At 39.2% G+C, this 12826-nt stretch overlaps 1 pseudogene; it reads right to left on the bottom strand.

The window, feature by feature from the left end:
* Nucleotides 1–7353: 7353 nt before the first annotated feature.
* On the bottom strand, nt 7354–7638 carry Hmga1-ps1 (high mobility group AT-hook 1, pseudogene 1; annotated as a pseudogene).
* Between the last annotated feature and the right edge of the window lie 5188 nt (nt 7639–12826).

Raw genomic sequence — 12826 nt, forward strand, 5'->3', positions numbered from 1 at the left:
TGATAGTGTGAGTTGTGAGTATGCTTATGACTATTGTGTGTGTTTCATGAGCATTCATGTATTGATTACATACAGAAGAGTCAGTGATGTGCAATAACACTTTGGTACTTATCCTCAGCTCAAATCCAGTCTCACTTATGTGCAATATGCATCAGGTTCTCTTGGAAATGGTTGAGCATTAAAAGCTCAACGTCATTCCATGAACATCATTCACTCAGACAGAATTTGCTTCAGCAATTCTGTAATGATTAATGGTTATGTTGTATGAGTCTGCATGGTTAGAGGTCTTGTGTGTTGTGACATGAATGAACTTCTATGTTTTAAAATAAGTCAGCTAGTTTAATGTATGTATTTATTTATGAGGAATCTGGATTTTGTCATTCCATCAATCTAAATGAATATTATTACTCATATGGTGGTAATAATAATTAAGGTGAAAGAAAGAAAAGGAAGAAAGAGGAAAGAAATGATGAATGAACTTTGCTTTACTTTGATATATATTAAATTGGATATTTTTTATTTACATTTCAAATGTTATTCTCTTTCCTGGTTTCCTGTCCATAAGCCCCCTCCCCTCCCCTCCCCTTCTTCTATAAGGGTGTTCCACTCCCCATCCACCCCCCTTTGTGTCTGTCCCCCCAAGACATTCCCTTACACTGGATGTCCAACTTTACAGGACCAAGAGCTTCTCCTTCCATTGGTGCCCAACAAGGCCATCCTCTGCTACATATGCAGTTGGAGCTATGGGTCAGCTTGTGTATAGTCTTTGGGTAGTGGTTTAGTCCCTGGAAGCTCTGGTTGGTTGATATTGTTGTTCTTATGGGGTTTCAAGTCCCTTCAGCTATTTCAATCCTTCCTCTAATTCCTCCAACGGGAATCCCCCGTTCTCAGTTGAGTGGTTTGCTGCTAGCATTCACCTCTGTATTTGACATGCTCTGGCTGTGTCTCTCAGGAGAGATCTATATCTGGTCCCTTTCAGCATTATCATTCTTATCTAGTTTTGGTTGATATATATATATATATATATATATATATATATATATATATATATATATATATATATATCACACATATGTGGGGCAGGCCCCTAATGGCTGTTCCTTCAGTCTCTGCTCCAAACTTTGACTCCAATCTCCTCAGCACCACAGAATCACACAATCTTCTTCATCACCAGAAGAGATAAAGTGACATACCCATGATCATCTGGGAGATAGTGGCAATCCTGAGAGAGAGAGAGAGAGAGAGAGAGAGAGAGAGAGAGAGAGACTGAGTTTGCAAAGTGACTGTTGGAGAGATAAAGCATTATGACTGGTGGGTAAATGGTGTTTAACCCTAAACTGGGAGAGACGTGGGAAGCTGGATAGGACAACTGCCTTCAGAATCAACATTAGCAGAAATGATTTTAGTGTTGTATTGGGATGGGGTACAAATAACAATGGAAGAGGAAGGAAAAGTCGATACCACTCTAAATAAATTAGCTGAATTTTCTTGACCTTTTCTTACATCCTTTTAAAGTTTTCCAAATTGTCTTCCAATGTAAAATCTTTCTCTTGTTTCTAAAACAGTTTTGACTGTCTGAAAATAACAATATCCTCTGCAAAGCCATGTGATAACAGAGGACAGACCTCTTTCCTTTGGCTCTTGACTTTTATTCTTTATTATTAATAGTTTAACTGGTGTATACAAAGAAAGGTCTCATTATGGTTCCTTTGTCCACATGTATCATTATACATTGTTGCCTTGGAGTAGCTCGAAAGCTTTGGAAAAGTGACTATGGACATGGAAAGAGTAGGACCGCGAACACATGGTTACAGTAAAGTTCTTTGCAGATCATGAACATCCTGGAATCACAGTGACAAAATGCTTTGTAAAGCAAGATAATAAGCCTTTGACAGAACAGCGATCATCACTCTAGGTGCTGTGAATCTGCAGAGCTGATCTGGCTGTGATTAATTGATTTGCTTATTATGAGCATCATTATACCATGCAATAATATAATGTGATCATATAACAATATGAAATTATTATATCATATAATAAGCTTTTTACATGAGTCATATTGCAAACAGATATAAATGAGAAGCTGATGGGGTAGCTAGAGCCAAAACGACTAAAACTGTATACCTAAGGATTGCTCACTCTGAAGCAGCCTACACTCTGCTCTCAGCAACGCATCAATTACTGTTTAAAGTTTCCGTCAATCTGATTCCCTACAACCTGTTCAGATACCAGAATAGTGGTTTCCTTGGAGACTTTGATTTTCTGATGAGTCTATGAAAATCTATGACTGTCAATTTCTTCACACATTTTCTGTTTGCGAGGATGTGATGTTTTCAAACTTTCTACCCTAATATGAAGTCAGAATGATTCATGGCTTTCACATATCTAAAATGGAAAACTAGGGTATTCTGACAAAGATTCTAGACAGGAAGGCATGTAATAAACACAGTGTATTGCATGGAGTCGACTTGGATAAATGTGTTTTCCTGAATTTCCATGTACCACATTTATATGGAATAAAGTCATAGTGTTTTTTTATGCAGTTACAGTTTGGAGAACAAGATCTGTAATTTGCATTGCTCTTTGATAAAGTCTGTGCATATTCTGAGTTTATTTGAAAAGACAGTCCTTATCAGAGCTGATGAAGTTGAGGTGTGGAGAGAGTTCTACAGCTGCAGGCAGACGTATCTCAAATGTGCTAAGTAGGAAGCAGGCAGCTGTGACCAGAGGGAAAAGCACTTCGTGATTGTGCCAGAGTTTGGGGACCCAGCATGAAGAACTGAAATCAATTCAGATTAGAACCTTCTGGAAAAGATCAACTGGCCATAACTGTCTTCAGTATAATTTTATACAAGGAATAGCTGAAGTGCACTTATCAGCCCTACCATAGGATATGCGCTATGACTTTATGATGTGGGAGAGATGTTAACTAAGGAGGAACTGAACTTTTTCTTTTGCATGCATGTATACTTCAATGCCATAAAAATTAAGGGTTTGTCTTGTGAGTAAAAACTTAGGACCAGACATTATAGAAATAGGAAAATTTATTAAAAGCCTTAAATTATATGAGGAAAACATATAAATGTAGAAAAAACATAAAAGGCAGTTTGTAATATATGTTTATGCAAAATTGTATCCAAATATGTGAGATTATAAACTATTAAAAACTACTTGGTACAAAAGGCATCAGCAAAATGAATACGCTTACTTTTAAAACTTGCTTAAGGAAATGGAAAAACAGTTTACAACTTGGAAGAATTATTTGCTAAGCACACCTGAGAATGCACTTATAAGAATAGAGAAGAACCTCATAGAGTATTCCCAAGGCAGCTAATGTAAAATATGCAGAAAGATTTGAACAGCTTCTTCACAATATGAAAGCGTTCACCATGAATGGGAGAAGAAAAGATGGTTGGTGTCCCCAGTTAGCAAGCAGTTTCAAATTAAATCTAAAACGAGCTATAATATTCCAGTTAGAATGGCTGAAGTTCAAAAGATAATTGACATATGATATTGTTGATAGCATGGATTGGAAATCCCACATATTATTGGTGGGGGAGAAAAATGTCAGGACCACTTTGGAAAATTACATGTCAGATGCTAGAAACTTAAACTGACATATAATATATAACTTAGTCATCCTACTCCAGGGCAACTGCCTACCAAAAATTAAAGATTGAGTTCAGGCAGTGATTAAATATAAATACTCATAAATTAGTCAGACTTGAAGATGAAATTGAAATGTTCATCTGTTGGAGGTTGTAACATACAGAGTTTCAATATATCAATACCATAAATACATAAAATGTTAGATACCAATTTTCTTCTTGATTGAATTACCCATAAACTGTTGAGCAGAACTGGTAAAAATCATTATAAACACATTTCAAATTTTGATGAGTCATTGTCTACATTAATTGGCAAGCATATCCCTTATGGTGTTGTCTGAGGATGATGGATCATCTTGGATTTAATTTGGGGGGAGAGTACCAGTGTTTCAAATGTTCTACATGCTGAACTCCTTCAGGTTCTGGATTGAGTTTGAAATTCTCTGTCTTCACACAAACAAGGATAGGTATAAAAGGTGCTTTCTGAAGCGTGATCCTGAAAGAACAAAAGGAAAGTGTTTACCATGCTGGTTCAGCACAATCATAAGGACAAAAGGAAAGAGTTTACCATGCTGGTTCAGCACAATCATAAGGACAAAAGGGAAGAGTTTACCATGCTGGTTCAGCACAATCATCTGTGAGTTTGTTTAGAAAATAGTACGTTGGATCTGGCTTATTGCCCCAGATGATTTCCGGGCCTATTGATTTTTTTGTACAAATACAATAATTTCATCCTTTTATTACTAAGTCCAGGCTCATTGTGGCTAAAGGGCCATATTTTTATTCACTCGCCTGTTTGTCTATATGTATGTATATGTTACGTGCACATGTATGTAAATATACATGAACCCTTGGGGAGTTGATGAGACAGGTGGTTGGGCCTGACCAGGGTATATGTGTGTTTTAAGCAACAGAGCAAAGAAACCTGCATTAATTAGCACAAAACAGAGAGAGTGACAGAGGAAAGAAACCCTTGCTTCTCAGCACAGAACAGTAAGAAAAAGTTAACTTTCCAGAGGCTAACTTCTGGCCACCAGAACAGTAAGAGAAACTTAGAAGGCCATAGGTCATCACTCTTTGGACTTCATCCATCTCTGTGTCCCCCATCAGTATTTGTGATGCCAGGAAGGTCCCTGGCACACAAGTATCTTACAATGCCACTTGGAACATTGTACAGCAGAGATGTGCTGACAATAATAAAAATAAATTACAAAACCTTCTAAAAATAGAAGCACACATTTGGACACTGCACTGGGCCTATGGAAATCCAGTGCCTGCCTCTTCTTCCTTCCTCACTGAATTTGAAAACACACTGGTATAGGTGATTGTCAGTCTCTGTTACTAGCACAGTACCAACATCATGCCTAAGGTGTCCTGCATAGTTAACAGACAAGTCAGGTCCTTAGACTCTGTCAGGAACATATGTACCTAAAATACACACTTAAACATACTTACATACATACTTAAACATACTGAGACTCTAAGGAACCATGGCATCTATCATACAAACTTAAAATTTATCTTAGAGTGGCTTACCCCAAGCCAAGAGTCTTTAATCTTGGGCTTAGACAGAAGATGCCCTGTGCATTTTGGTGAGCAAGGGACTAAAATTAATTTTATCTTTCTGGATTTTGTCATAAACAAATTTAAAGTCATTAAAACCTAAATTCTCAGCTGGGAGTTTAGAACGTAGGTCTTTAAAATAATGAAAAGTAAGGAACAACACCAGAAGGAAGTAAAAGAAAACTGTGTCAGCTATTTCTAAAGATTAACAAAAAAACTTTTAAATAGCTGTAGCCTAAAAATATAATTAGCATCTTTGAGAAAAATATCTGTGTGCATGTTCCATTTCTAGGGGTTTTAAGGTGCGAAAACAACTGTGTTCTCTGTTGGATGTTGTAGATATTTCAATAATGCATCCCTGATTAATTGCTTGTTTAAATGTAAGAACTACCAAGTTTACTTTTCCTCGTTCACCACGTTGCCTACAATTTATCCATTCAAGACAAACAAGCAATAGTCTGTTTGCTAAGAGCCTTTGTAGAAGCTGGTAGAATTTGATGCTTTTGAAAATTTGCCGGCAACGTCTAAACTGAGTGTTAACAGATGATGACGTTGCAGCTACTATAAATGTTCCTTGGACCTTTCTAGGAGTTCTGTTTATTATAGAGACATAACTGATGGTGGTCAATAAGGCTCTCAGAATTTAGGGGAGATCGTTGTTGCAATACTAAGCTAGAATCCTCCAAACATCTTCATCCATTACCATGGTTTGCAGTAGACTCCAGGAGAGCACATGCTCGTCGCTGGCTGGAGGGGAGTGATCGCTCACTGTCCCTAACTTTGAGCATGTAAGGGTCAGGAAACTCCACCTTTTGTCATAATATCTTTAGATATTCTGGGAAATCTGAATATAATCACTGCAATTTGGCAACTCAACTTTGTAACCTTAATTTTTTATCTATTCATTGGGGAATAAAAATGATTTGGTCATTTGGTTTGATAATTATAGTATGCATCTATTCATTGTCCTGTGCGTCTTTCCATAGCTTCGTCCTTTTAGCTATTGATTGAATGGATTCCTTACACGTATAATTTTTGCCTGCTGAACACTCTTTATTATGTGCATGCTTTCTCTCTGAACTTTCCACATATCTAAGGCCTCCATGAACATGAACTAAACCAGAGCATTCTCCTCCTGTCACTTTATCAAGTATCTGCTGTGTTTTTACGAACTAGAGTAGACATGCTGAGTGGACAGAATTGCTACATTATATATTTCTCTTTAATTTATTTATCTACACTCTCAAAATATCACGTGTATCCATTCATCTCTTAGCGCATCTGCTTTTCTCTTGGGGGCTAAACTGATTTAGAGACTGCCCAGAAAGCCTGATAGAGGATGTAGGCATTTTTGCCTCCACCATAGCAGGGTCATGCTAGGCAAGGTCAACTATGGACTGGTACCAGGGCCTGGGGACAGGTAGTAGAGTAAAAGGCTTTGTTTAAAACCTCAGACTGTACCTTGCTAAGGGGGACATTGAGGGGATATTGAGGTACCTTGAGCCCCTTGCAAGTCTGCTGTCTTATGCTCTTTATGAACTTGCTGTTTGCTTCTCACTTGAGGGGCGTAAAGAGCTATACCATTAGTACACTTGCTGGCCCGGGTCATTGGCAATTCGAACCTTCTTGAACACAGCTTTTGACTCTTTGCTTTCATTTTCTCTTTATTTCTTTTTTGGCCCTGCTTCTCCCACTTGGGACCCAGGTTAGACTGCTGAGATGGGTCACTTTTCTGACTATTAATGTAACTCATAATAAGGTCAAGGACTCTACAATATTCTGGATATCCTATTCCTTCTCCTAGTGGGCCTGTATTTAACCGTTAGTCTTGTTTCTCCATGTCTTGCATGCCAATGGAACATGCTAAAGACAGCCTGCCTTTGAATGTCCATTAGACAACAGAGGTCCATGAAAGTGCTGTCATCAAAACTAATCCCCTTTGCCACTGCTATGCCTCATGATTGTTGTTGACCACCAGGGAAGCCAGGAACAGCAGGGCAGATGGGACCTGCAAAACAAAGTGCCTGCCCTGAGACCTATGAGCAAGGGCTCTGAGGGAGGTGCGCAGCAGGCTGGGCTGCGGCTTGATGGGGAGTTAACCTTGTCAGGAGGGGCAGCAGGGCTTCCAGTCCCAGGGGAAGGCTTCTCCTCAATGGCCAAGGAGCAGGCTGCACTGCAAGTGGTCACTGCTCCTCCTCCGAGGACTCCTGGGAGATGGCCTCCTCTTCTTCCTTCTCCAGTGTCTTGGGTCTGCCCCTTGGTTTCCTCCCTGGAGTTGCGGTAACTTTCCTTGTCTTGGCTGCGCCCTTATTCTTGCTTCTCTTTGGTGGTCCCCGAGGTCTCTCCCGAGTTGGCGAGGCTCCTTCGAAGGCTGCTTGCTCAGTCTGCCCTGGCCTCACTTCTCAGTCCCATCTTTTTCCTGCTTGGAGGCCAGGGACTGCCTGGACTTTGAGACCAACTGGCTCATTCTCCTTCTCTATGTGTGGGGCAGCACAGAGTGAGTCTGGGCCTTCTTGGAGCCGCGCCAACACCAGAAATAGCCTCGACTCAGAGTCCCAATTAGAGGATTGTTATAGTTTATTAAAAACAGTATATCGCTTTATATAAATATGCCTCATTTTTAAGTTTCTCTTGCCTTGTTATTCTATTTATTGTGCTATTGTTTCAGTATGTCTACTGTGCCCTTTATCACCCCTTCTCCTCCCAAGCAGCCAATACTGCCTGAAAAAAACTTGGCATCTCACATTTCTTGAAGGGGCTAGGATGCTAGTAAGAGGAGGTCAGAGAATTTAAAATTAAAGTCTCTAGAAAAGTTTGTGTCAACTTTACTGACATGCATTTGAAATACAAATTATAATGCAAAAATATCTGGTTGTCTTAACTTTATAAAAGCCTGACAAACAGAAAGCTACCTGATTCCCAAATTCTGATTGAAACAGAACCCGAGGAATCCCCAGCTTATTCTCAGACTAAAATAAAATTTGCAATATAGTTTAGAAATTAAGGAGAAGATCCAGCAACATGCCCAAAGTGGGTCCAGCTTAAGACGAGGCCCCAAGATCTGACACCATTACTGAAGCTATGGGGCATTCACAAAAAGGAAGCTACCATGACTACTCTCCAAAAGACCCAACAAGCAGCTGAAAGAGTCAGATGCAGATACGTGTATCCAACCAATGGACAGAAGCTGCTGACCCCCTTGGTTGAATTAGGGAAAAGCTGGAGGAAGCTAAGGAGGAGGGCAACCCTGTAGGAGGACCAGCAGTTCCAATTAACCTGACCCTTGAGATCTCTCAGACACTGGATCACCAATCAGGCAGCATACACCAGATGAGATGAGACCTCCAACACATATAAAACAGAGGACTCCCAGGTCTGGGTTCAGTCAGAGAAGAAGCATCTAATCCTTAAGAGACTGGAGGTCCCAAGTTTAGAGGTCAGGTGGGGTGGGTGTGGAAGGGATATCTTTGTGGAGCCTGGGAGTGCGGGTAGAGAGTAAAGGTTGTGGAATCCTTGGTAGGTGGCCTGGGAGGGGAATAGAATCTGGAGTATAAAAATTAATTAATTAATTAATTAAAACCAAAAAGTATCTCCTATGCTCTTTTCGTAGAACATGAGATTGTAAAGTTTCAGTAGATATTAAATTAAAAGTATACTTAAATCTTTAGATAAATAATTTCCCCAAATCCTAAAATTGTGGGGTAGTAGAAAAAGAGAAACAGGTGTGTGTGTGTGTGTGTGTGTGTGTGTGTGTGTGTGTGTGTTTCTGTAGACATTCACAAAAAGGGACTTACCATGACTGCTCTCCAAAAGACCCAACAAGCAGCTGAAAGAGTCAGATGCAGAAATGTGCTCTCAACATAGTCTAGATCTCATGTGGCTCATATGTCTAAAGACGTGAATTTCTTAATGGCAGAATCTGTGGTCTATTTTCCACCTTTCTGTTTATGCAACTCCTTTATCACGGAATTAATGATAAATTCTTACAAACATTACTTATCAACACTGTACAGTTTTGGTTTTCTTTGCACAATTCTTTAAGTGTTAAGCATCATTTGAATTTACTCTTTGATTGATGCAAAACTTTTGCCTCTTTCCTTTGAAATGTAAATACCTTCATTGCACAATAGGGTCTAGAATTTGATAAGGAACTGCTCCTGCAGGTCACATGGTCTTCTTAGAGAAAGGTCTGAAGGAGTGGCATGGGTTTGCAACCTATAGGAAGAACAATATCAACCAACCAGACCCCCAAGAGTTTCCAGGGACTAAACCACCATCCAAAGAGTACACATGGAGGGACCCATGGCTCCAGCTGCATGGGTAGCAGAAGATGACCTTGTTGGGCATCAATAGGAGAGGCTCTTGGTCCTGTGAAGGTTGGATGCCCCAGAGTAGGTGAAGGCCAGGAAGGAGAGGTGGGAATGGGTGAGTGGGGGAGCACCCTCATAGAAGAAGCGAGAAAGAAAATAGAATAGGAGATTTCCAGATGAGAAATGGGGGAAGGAGATAACATTTGAAATGAAATACATACAATATCCAATAAAAAAGAAAAGAAAAGGAAAACCAAGGAGATAGTGCTCAGAAGTCCTGGTGCAATTTGAGCACTATAAACATGGGAAGCTCCCTTCTTTCTTGATTGTTTGGATTTGCACAAGCACTCTAAGCACAATTAAAATTAGTTTAGATGAACAGTGTATCTTAAAGTCATACTCAAAATGTCCAGCAAACGAACCATACAATAAGCCTTTGCATTTAATGAAGGAAAGTTTGTTTTGGTCTCTCCAGTGCTAAGACACTGTGGCAATGGCCTCTGCAGTACATAAAGCCCAGAAGACAGGAAGGGACTTTTTCTCACTATGTCCCTTCCAAATATTAGCAAGAAGTGCTAAGCTAACTTGTAATTAACTGCCTTGGATTTAGGAAATGATGTTCCTGATTTTTTTAAAAAATTCTGCTACAACCTATTTCAGGCACTGAAATAATTACATTCATAAAGCTGTTAACGAGGAACTTTCTCATCTCCAGACTTTACTGAGAAGGAGCATCCTGTAGGTCTCAGACCTCACCTCCTGGAATCTTAAATGCATTCTAAAAATCAAGATAATAAGAGGAAGAATAAGGTTGCAGTGCTCAAATTATTGTCTTCTCACATCTTAGAATGGCTAAAACAGTCTTACTCTTAGGTGGATTTGTAGTTCTATTTTAATATATAATGTGCTTTATTGCGAAAATGAAGCACCTTGAGATATGAGTTTTCTAAATAATATCCTACAATGATTCACATTTAGATAAGATTTTAAATATGTTTAGGAAACATAATTATTAGATAGTAAATAGTTATTGGTTGAGTCATATCCTCCAGGTCGAATCATATCCTCCCCTTCCCTACCAAAAAATATGCTGAAATCTGAATGCCAGTAGCTTAGAATGTAATCTGATTTGGAATCAGCCATGAAAGCCTAAAGCAAAGGCTCAGCTCTAGAACGTCTGTTTGGCACATGAGAGGTCTAAGATTCAATCCTTTGCACCCTTCCCTCCAAATGAACAAAGAAATATGGTGTTTATAGAGTTAACCAGGGTAAAGCGAGGTCTTCAGGTAAAGCAAAACCGAGATCATTATGTGAGGAGAAGTGTATGCTGAAGCGTCAGTACAGGGAGGAGGTGGGTGTGTGCTTGGAATGTTGTCTCTACAACCCAAGGGACATCAGACATTACCAGAAAGTATAGGAAGCTTGGTGAGCAAGGGATGGTTTCTCCTAGACTCTCCCGTGATATCCTCACTTCAAACTTCTAGGTGAACCATCACACTGTAAATTGGTGTTGTTTTAAGGCACCTACGTTTTGTGACTTTGCCATAGCAGCTCTAGGAGGACAGTGCATGTGTTTGAAAGTTTGGCTTTAGACTCACTGGTTTCCTGTTAGTCCTTGCCTACCATTTCTAAGAAGTTCACTCTGAACCTAGGAAAATCTCATTGTGGTATACTGTGTTAACCTATAAATTAGCAATATTTTCAATAATTGATTGTTGAAAAGAGTATATAAGTTAAGATATGTAAAGAGCTCAACATAGTCAATTGTATGGAGCAATAGTAAATGTTGCTTGCTGGGGCAAGTGGCTGATTCTTCTTTATTTATTATATAAAAAAGCTTTATTATAGATTCCATATTTAAGACTTTCACTCTCCCTTGCTGCCCCAATGTTTCATGATGGGATTGATCCAGCAGAAAATTCTAGATTGACATCTAAGGAAGGTGCTACACAATTTATTATTTTAGTAAAATATTTGTAGAAAATTAATGTTTTAACATTGCTCCCAAATTATGAATTTCCAGCTGACCTATTTTACATAGGTTATTCTGGAAACGTGTTCAGATATTTGAAGCATCATGGAAAGCTTAGCACATGGCATGGCCCTATAAATCACCAAAACACTAATACATAGGACAGTTATAGCAGCAACAAACCTCTCTATGATTCTTCAGTGCCAAATGATAGTTTCATGAATGTGCTAAAAAGATAAACTTTGTGTCATCAAACTAAGCCATAGTTAACAAAGCATTTTGGTCTTTGGAATGGCCTGTGATTGGTTCCATGGAGTCACTGCTTCAAACAGAATTAAGGACAGAGAGTCAAGAGGGTAAACGCATATCAGGTGTGGAGGCCAGTAGTAAAGAAGCCATGTCTTGGATTGGGGGGTGAGGTATTACTTTGCTGGGAAATCAAAATCATACCTAGCACTGTTAAGTGGATCAGTACCATGACTGACCATAAGGAATGTTTTGCGTTCCATTGATAGATAACCTCATGTAATGATTATCTTAGATTATTATATTGTAAAGGGTTATTATTATTTCATTCTTGATATAAAAGTCTCCTGATGGATGACATCATCTGTCCTGATCCTTTGAGTTTGCAAAATATTGTTTATAACCACCCAACCACCCATCTCCTACTGCAAATCCATGTTTATAGAGTCACACACAGTTTTCACGGGTTCAGAATTTACTTGGCAAGATTCCTCAACCTTGCTCAAGCTTCATCCTCTTTACATCGCCCTTGTTGTAGTGTTTTAGGTCACGTGTGTCTTAGATTGTTCTGGAAGCTATATAAAGTCATAGAGACTGGATGGTTTCAAAGTGAAAGTTAGCGTCTTGCGAATCTGGAGATTGGAAGTCTGAGGTGAGCGGGCAGCACTGCGGGGTTCTCTAATGTGTCTTCCTCCCTATTAGACTGCCTAGCCTCACAGCATAGGAGGGGCTCCCCATGGCTTAAGTACTTAGAAACTAAAGAGCTACATTCTGTTAGTAATTATCTCACTTTCCACATCTCCTTGTGAGAACTTCTGATCGGTAAAAAAAATTCATAATTTATGTTTAGGCTTAAAAAATGTATTGAATGAACTGGTAAGAGGGATCAGCTGGTACAGATGCTTTTATAGGCTTGGCACCCTGAGTTCAGTGCTACACACACACACACACACACACACACACACACACACACACACTTCTTTAGTATTTTAAAAATGTATTGTTTTAGAGGGACCAAAGTGGTACATGAGAGGGTTGGAGGAAAGGGGAAATTACATAATTATAATTTTGAAAAATTAAAGTGTATTATAAAAATGAAGAAACGGGCTCCAAGAGACCTTTGTGGT

The sequence above is a fragment of the Rattus norvegicus genome, chromosome 18, assembly GCF_021556685.1.
Source record: "Rattus norvegicus strain SHRSP/BbbUtx chromosome 18, alternate assembly SHRSP_T2T, whole genome shotgun sequence".
NCBI lineage: Eukaryota > Metazoa > Chordata > Mammalia > Rodentia > Muridae > Rattus > Rattus norvegicus.